Source organism: Physeter macrocephalus, chromosome 12 (genome assembly GCF_002837175.3).
Source record: "Physeter macrocephalus isolate SW-GA chromosome 12, ASM283717v5, whole genome shotgun sequence".
NCBI classification, from domain to species: domain Eukaryota; kingdom Metazoa; phylum Chordata; class Mammalia; order Artiodactyla; family Physeteridae; genus Physeter; species Physeter macrocephalus.
Genome location: NC_041225.1, coordinates 90,344,845 through 90,353,886, shown reverse-complemented (window position 1 = coordinate 90,353,886; position 9,042 = coordinate 90,344,845). Strand labels below are relative to the sequence as shown.

The following is a 9,042-nucleotide window of genomic DNA, read 5'->3' as shown; positions in this document are numbered from 1 at the left end:
TTCCTTTCCCTTTGCTTATTATCTGTTTGCAATTAAAAACAATTAATGACCATACTTTGATATGATCATCTTAGAGTTGTATAGAGGGAGGATAGTTATGCAACTACTTATATATCTATGGGTTCAAGGTAGTTTAAAGGCTTGATATTTGAATCCTGTGGAATGTAGCCTCCCTTCCCAGAGGGAAATGAACATATACATGTACTTAATGTAGTTTAAAATAAAGCAACACCTGTTCGTAGAGGCACCATGAACATATACATGTACTTAATGCAGTTTAAAATAAAGCAAATATACATGTACTTAATATAGTTTAAAATAAAGCAACACCTGTTCGTAGAGGCACCATGAACATATACATGTACTTAATGCAGTTTAAAATAAAGCAACACCTGTTCATAGAGGCACCTTCTATTCCAGGCATGTTTAGGTATAGGGAAGGGGAACAAGAGCTATAAAACATAATTCTTGTCTATAAGGAGTTCACAGTTTAGGGGGGTTGAGGGCACTCAATGACTCAAGGAGGATGAGCCTGATGCAGGTGGCTACAAGGTCACCCTTGGGTAAACTCTGCTTTAGGAAAGGCCAGCCTACTCTTATTCTGTTAAACTCTTCAATAAACCTAAGACCAGCCTAATCTTATTCTGTTAAACTCTTTAAGGTGGTGTCCAATAAAACTGAATATCAAGCACAAACACCACTTTAGAAATGTTTCCAGGGGGGCTAACAGCCAACAAGTTAATATGATTCCTACACACTTGACACAACTCACCAGAGGTCTTGAATTCGGTGAGCATATTGACCTCCTTTAAGAAAGATCACCATTTAAACTTCGAAAGTTCTAAGAGAATGAAGTAGGTAATAAGTGATATTCAGGTTCAGAGGTGGAAGAGAAAAGAAGTCTCACTTTGAGTAGAACATTGTGTTGGATTCTCCAAAGTGGCAAACAATAAGGAGAACACTAACCAACTAAGACTCTGAAGAAGTTGAGAATTAAGATGAAAGCCTAAGATGGAGGTCAAAATGTCCCCTAGATTTAAGGATACACTTAGGATGAAAGGGAAACTATTGAAAAAGATGTAGATAATGCTAACTATTTCACAAAAAAATTATTAGAATAAAACAACTTAGCAAAATTTGTTTGCAGAATATGAAATCAACATATACGCATCACTTGCATTTCTGCACATTAACAATGAACAATCTGAAAAAGAAATTAGGAGAACAATTCCATTTAGCATCCCTTGCATTTCTACACATTAACAATGAACAATCCGAAAAAGAAATCAGGAGAACAATTCCATTTACAATAGCATCAAAAAGAATAAAATACTTAGGAATAAGCTTAACCAAAGACATCAAAGACTTGTGCACTGAAAACTACAGCGTTATTGAAAGAAATTAAGGAAGACATAAATAAATGGAAAGATATCCCATGTTCATGAACTATTGTTAAAATGTCCATATTACACAAAGCTACCTACAGATTTAAAGCTATGCCTATCAAAATCCCCTATTTTTGCAGATATAAAAGAAACGACTCCAAAATTGATATGTAACCACAAAGGACCCTCAATAAGCAAAGCAAACTTGAAGACCTCACACTTTCTTTGGAAATGAAGTTTCCTTGTTATTGTGGGTTAAAAATCCAAAGTCCTAAAAGTCCATAAATTATCCTCCTACATTTATATTTTGGTTCATTCTCAGTGACAGGGCTTTCAGTGCCTGAGTGGCATTGTGGGCTCCTTCAATATCTGTAGCTTGGACATCTGTCACTGACATGGTGTGGGTATCTCAGAGCCTTGGCTCTTTTACCAGTTGATAAGTCCCGCATGAACCATGCTCAGAAGGGCCCCACGCTTGCTTGGTTTCATGCTCTGCTATTGCTGTCTTGAAATTCTTAATGATTTTATCTTTGAACTGACGTTTTGTAAGTAAAGTTTATGGGACAATAAAATATACGCATGAGCAGAGGAGACATGTGCAATATGTGTGTCTGCCACCATTCCTGCTGCCCCATTCACATCTAGTTTTCACCCTGCTTATGGTGTGTTTTCCATGACATGCATATTTGGTACCCGTTTGGAGTCTTACTGAGTTCCACCAGAATTCTGTGCTACTGGTCACATCCAAGACTAACTGAAGGTGTTAACAGCTCCGGGAGGCCATGCTTTCCATTAGAATCTGAACTTACTTCCAACACAGAAAGAAAGCAGTTGTTTTTTAAGAAACAAGAATGTCCAAGGAATCTTGTCATATCATTTCTTACTCGTGTTACTTCCCAATATTAGCCAAACACTTCTGCTGAAAAAGATGACATATATGAAAAATAGAAGAGAGAACAACACACAGAACCCATTTAGGGCTCACCCTAATCTACTGTGATGTCATCTTATCTCAATTCTATCTGAAAAAAGAATTTACTTGGGCACATTCACAGGTTCCAGGTGAACATGAATTTGGGGAGGACACTATGCACCCCAGTGCAAATACTTTCAACAACACTTTTTCTTTGCAGTTTGAACAAGAGGCACTATTCATTTTGCACTGGAGCCCACACATTACGTCACTTTTGACTGTTAGAGCCCATGTTGGAAAATGGGACTTCATGAGACAGCCAAGTGAGTCTGTCAACTGAATTCTAGAATTATCCAGACTTACCCACTTTGTTGCAGCAAGTTGGTTCCAGGCAAACCTATGTGAAAGGGGCATGTCCACAGTGGAGCAGAGAACTTTTGTCTCTGTATCACCAGACTCACTCCCAAGACGAAAGAAAGAAGAGCTTAGCAAAGCATGGCCAGTTATTCTTCCCAACTTTGCCAGTCAAGTAGGTCACCTCACCTAGCCAGTGTCAGTGAATATAAGAGCAGGGAGGTTAAAAGTTATACTAATCAAATTCCCTTCACATGGTGGTACCATTAGGAACGAGAAGGGAAATTGTCACTAATGCTTCCCTGTTTTTTTCAATCTCTTAACCCACTCAACTATGCCTTTAAGCCTGTAATTAACGGAATATGGCTCTCCCTTCAGGAAAAAGAATAGACCTTTATCAGGACAGTCCTGCTCACACTTTTATGGGGCTACTCATTTGAGTGGCCTCCAGGAACTGCTGGTGGACGACTTAGAGTTTCATCCCAGAAGTCTCTGATATGGGTGAGAAATTGCCTTAATTTAAATTAACTCCAGGGCTACTCATATCCAATGATCAGAAACAACTTTTTGTTCTACCAGCCATCCACATCACAGCTATCCAGAGACATCTGATGAGGTTAAATGACAAACTAAGATTAAATACATAAAAGCATCCAGTAAGACAATTCAGAAATCATAGAAATGTTGCAAATTTGAAAGTACACCTTTGCCAGTATCAAATTCTTCACAGAAAAATTAAAAGGGCACACATTAAACGCTCTTGTGAATTAAGGTCCCAAAGTATTAAAGCCCAAGTTTGAAATCAAGTGTCCTTGGTACTGTGGGTTAAAAATCCAAAGTCCTAAATGTCCATAAACCAAACTATTAAAGCCCAAGTTTGAAATCAAGTGTCCTTGTTACTGTGGGTTAAAAATCCAAAGTCCTAAATGTCCATAAACCATCCTCCCAAATGTACATTTGGTTCATTCTCAGTGACAGGGCTTTCATTGCCTGAATGGCACTGAGGGCTCCTTCAGTATCTGGAGCTTGCACTTCTGTCACTGACACGGGTGTGGGTCTCTCCGGGCCTTGGCTGTTTTATCAGTTTATCAAGTCTCTCATGAACCATGCTTTTAAAGAGTCAAAGACTTACTAAGATACAATTTGATTTTATAGCACTATCCCCAAAATTTTAAAAAAATCTCAAAAGCAAGTCAATCCCCCACTCCTAGAAGAGAGAAACTAGGCGCATTTTTGTTCCCAGAATCCAGTACAGAATTTCACCAAAGAACAAAGCAGAAAGTCAATGACATTTGGGAGAAAGATAAAGTCTCTTTCGTTTTAGCCTCACTAGGATGTCCATTAGTCTATGCCATTTATTTGAAATTTTTGACCTGCGAACTTCGAACCAGGAGGAATCTTTGAAGCCTGACGTTGATTTGTCACTATGAATTTGCCATGTGCAGTGCACAACCCTGAGCATCTGTCACACATGGACTCTTGAGTTATCCTTCCTCTTTGATGACCTTGTGGTTCACACTGCAGTACTGAACTGATTATGGGTTCTGTCGAGTAACATTACACCTCCAGTTCTGATGCGTAGATTTGAGAGTCCTATGCCGCCATGGCCATTTTCACTGCCTCCTGCTATGGAACTGCATAGACCAAAGGCGGCTGCCTTTAAGAGAACATTTCTTTCTCCAACATAATTGACAAATCCAGTGTCAGCTTGGGTCCACATGAAAGGGAGTCACTTCAGCCTACGGTAGACCATATGTGTCAATGCCGACAAGTTCTACAAAACATGTTTTCCTTACAATTGAGTCTGTCTCAGTCAAGCCTGCTTGGGAAAAACTGTACCTGAAGAGTAAGGCAAGGTGGACGGCTGCCTGAGACTTTCCTGCCCTGTAAACTCCTGCACACTCTCAAGTGCCAGGTAAAAGTCTCTGTATATTAAAGACTCTCCAGGTGCCTTATTCATTCCGCTCCAGGTATTGCTCATTCACCTGCAACTCCCTAACGCCCCTTTTCTTCATGTCAGACCTTTACTTAAGTGGCTCGAAAGAAACAGCCACTCCCCCACACCATAAGCTGCAGCCATCAGCCAAAATCAAAGTATCTTATGGCTGGTGTAGTGGGTTGGATGGTGGCCCCCAAAAGGATATATCCATGTCCTAATCCTTGACTGTTACTTCATTTAAAAAAAAAGTTTTGCAAATGTTATTAAGGACCTTGAGATGGGATTTCCATCCTATATTATCTGGATGGGTCCTAAACAGAATGACAATTGTCCTTATTATACAAGCAGGGCAGAGGGACACGTGAGACAGAAGAGAAGATACAGACACAGAGAGGGGGTTGTGAAGACAGAGACAACAACTGAGTGATGTGGCCTCAAGCCAAGGAAGGTGGCAACCACCAGAAGCTGAAAGAGGCACACAACAGAATCTCCCCTAGAGCATCTGTAGGGAGAGCAGCCTTGCTGACACCTTGATATCACACTTCTGGCCTCTACAACTGTGAGATAGCAAATTTCTACTGTGTTAAGCCTCCAAGTTTATCAGTCTCCCAGCAAGCACGGGCCACTTATACAGCATGCATTAAACCTTTTCTAGGCTTCAGCAGTTTACTGCACAAACCTAAATATTTTCAAACAGTCAAAGGTCTCAACATCCCACCATACATTAAAGACCAGGGCACTAGACTACCTTCCTTGGCACTACCAAAATATTTTCCACATGGACATTTTCCTCTCTAAAATGTCTGCTCCTTTCTTTTTATTTCTCAGTGTTCCCAGGTAATGCACCAAGTGTTAGGGTCTTTTAATTACCTTCCAGCAAGTACAATGCCTTAATTCCATTTGGTTTGGAATAAATTAGGAAATAAGATAAAAGAGAAAAGATGGAGGGCCGAATATTCCTGTTACTGTTGATAACCCTGGCTTGAGAATCCAGTTTCAATGAACTGATCACATAATGGAACCACAGAATTGGACAGATTTACTAACTAGTAATACACAGAATGAGAGAAACAGAAGACACACTCTCAAGGGAGAGAACAGAATTAGTCAAGGCAAGCATGCTCACTTAATTCTTTTCAAGCTTTCTATATAAGTCACTTGATCACCCCGGGGCAGAGTCAGTAAAGAAGCAGGGCTGAAATGACCCTAAGAGCTCTCTTGACAGGACTGAAACATCAGGAGCAGGAAAGGAACATTCCCTCACTCCCCACCACCACCACCCCCAACAGTAAAAAATGATCATCCACACTGACAATGTAAAAGAAATCAGAAACTACGCTAACTCTGATTCACTCTTAGTATACCAACAGCTAATCAGGAGCCTTGTGCAAAAACATCTTGATTAGTTGCTAATGAAACTCTTTAGAAGCAGACTCCTCCACATGCCTCAAAGGGAAGATGCAGACCGGTAGGCTTCAGGATTTTTCCACAATTTCTTTACTATTCCAGCCACGTATGGCCTAGCCCTACCCTCATACCTGTTTTTCTTGGTTTAGAAATAAAGAAACATAGATGGAAATAAAGAAGAGCTATCAGGTAGAAAGATATAAAATAGTGGGAGAAATATTATAACTAGAGTCAAGGACCACCACCATTTACTAGAAGTGAACTTTCAGCACCACCAATAATATTTTTTCCTGTTATATCTGTAAAGTGATAATAAGTAATATGTACATAACAATTTTTAATTTATTCAAAACTCATTTTTATAACTAACTAGTTTACAACAAGTAACATGCTAAGGCAACATCAATAGATGAAAAAAGGTAGTCCCTGGCCCCAAGGAATGTTGCCCAGGAGAACACAGATATATGTAAAAAATACAATCACAATACAGTGTAGCGAGTGCAACAATCAGGCATGCAGAAGTGCAAGGGTAGCAAAAAAGAGCGTGTGATCACAACACTAAAAAGAAGACTGCACAAAAGACATAATGTGTAAACTGAGTTTTGAAAAATGAAGTGGGTTTCCCAGGTGCCCCATAGGGAGAAAGGAATTCTTGGAGGAGGGAAAAGCATAAATGAAGACAGTGAATTGTTCATATACTCCAGAAGTGAAGTAGGCAATGGCAGGAGAAATGATTGGACACAGGCGTCACGAATACTTGCATGACTGCATTTTAGCAAGTCCATTCTAAAGGAAACTTTGAGGATCAACTTGGGGGGGCCGCGAGGGGACAGAACTAGTCATTCCTGCAAGAAACACTGGAACCAGTTTCTACCAATCCACCAAAAAAACGACTTCAAAGGCAATGTGGTATCACAGGAAGGGCCTGATTCTGTGTTCGTTTGTTTTTAGTTCATTAGGCCTCACTTAAAATTCTGATTCCACAATGCATTTGCTTTGAGATCTTGAACAACACTCATAACCTCTCCAAGTTTCAGTATAGTTAAGTTTATGTGATTACTTTCATCTGTAATATCCCTGTGTTGCAATCTTAATTAAGATTAATTCATCTTCATCTTAATCTCAAGTTCAGATCAAAGACTAGTTCCTCTGTGACTTCTCCTCTGAACTGATTCAAAAGCCTTCTCTCCCATCATTTGGCTTCTCTTCTCTTATGGAATCTCATAAGAACTCCTATGACCTCTTTGGTTTTTTGTTGTTGCTGTTGTCTGTTTGTTTGTTTTTTAATTGAAGTATAGTTGATTTACAATGTCGTGTCACTTTCAGGTGTACAGCACAGTGATTCCGTTTTCAGATTCTTTTCCCTTATAAGTTATTACAAAATATTGAGTATAGTTCCCTGTGCCACAGTGGAGATCCTTGTATCAATTCTACCCTTCTTTGAATGACCGTAGCACTTGTTGTCTGTACCATTTTTTTTAAACATCTTTATTGGAGTATAATTGCTTTACAATGGTGTGTTAGTTTCTGCTTTACAACAAAGTGAATCAGTTATACATATACATACGTTTCCATATCGCTTCCCTCTTGCATCTCCCTCCCTCCCACCCTCCCTATCTCACCCCTCTAGGTGGTCACAAACCACCTAGCTGATCTCCCTTTGCCATGCGGCTGCTTCCCACTAGCTATCCACCCTACGTTTGGTAGTGTATATATGTCCATGCCATTCTATGACTTCGTCACAGTTTACCATTCCCCCTCCCCATATTCTCAAGCCCATGTTCTAGTAGGTCTGTGTTTTATTCCCGTCCTACCCCTAGGTTCTTCATGACTTTTTTTTTCCTTAGGTTCCATATATATGTGTTAGCATACGGTATTTGTTTTTCTCCTTCTGACTTACTTCACTCTGTATGACAGACTGCAGGTCCATCCACCTCACTACAAATAACTCAGTTTAGTTTCTTTTTATGGCTGAGTAATATTCCACTGTATATATGTGCCACATCTTCTTTATCCATTCACCCGTTGATGGACACTTAGGTTGCTTCCATGTCCTGGCTATTGTAAATAGAGCTGCAATGAACATTTTGGTACATGACTCTTTTTGAATTATGGTTTTCTCAGGGTATATGCTGAGTAGTGTGATGGCTGGGTCGTATGGTAGTTCTTTTTGTAGTTTTTTAAGGAACCTCCATACTGTTCTCCATAGTGGCTGTATCAATTTACATTCCCACTAACAATGCAAGAGTGTTCCCTTTTCTCCACACCATCTCCAGCATATATTGTTTCTAGATTTTTTGATGATGGCCATTCTGACCAGTGTGAGATGATATCTCATTGTAGTTTTGATTTGCATTTCTCTAATGATTAATGACGTTGAGCATTCTTTCATGTTTTTGTTGGCAATCTATATATCTTCATTGGAGAAATGTCTATTTAGGTCTTCTGCCCATTTTTGAATTGGGTTGTTTGTTTTTTTGTTATTGAGCTGCATGAGTTGCTTGTAAATTTTGGAGATTAATCCTTTGTCAGTTGCTTCATTTGCAACTATTTTCTCCCATTCTGAGGGATGTCTTTTGGTCATGTTTATGGTATCCTTGATGTGCAAAATCTTTTAAGGTTCATTAGGTCCCATTTGTTTCTTTTTGTTTTTATTTCCATTTCTCTAGGAGGTGGTCAAAAAGGATCTTGCTGTGATTTATGTCATAGAGTGTTCTGCCTATGTTTTCCTCTAAGAGTTTGATAGTGTCTGGCCTTACATTTAGGTCTTTAACCCATTTTGAGTTTATTCTTGTGTGTGGTGTTAGGGAGTGTTCTAATTTCATACTTTTACATGTAGCTGTCCAGTTTTCCCAGCACCACTTATTGAAGAGGCTGTCTTTTCTCCACTGTATATCCTTCCCTCCTTTATCAAAGAAAAGGTGACCATATGTGTGTGGGTTTATCTCTGGGCTTTCTATCCTGTTCCACTGATCTATATTTCTGTTTTTATGTCAGTACCATACTGTCTTGATTACTGTAGCCTTGTAATATAGTCTGAAGTC

General features: G+C 39.4%; 1 protein-coding gene across 1 annotated transcript in view; it reads right to left on the bottom strand.

Annotated features, from left to right (window-relative positions):
- The window catches only part of LOC102977048 (RNA/RNP complex-1-interacting phosphatase-like), a 40,779-nt gene that overhangs the window by 21,275 nt on the left and 10,462 nt on the right, over positions 1 to 9,042 (bottom strand). The gene's annotated exons all lie outside the window — the stretch shown is intronic.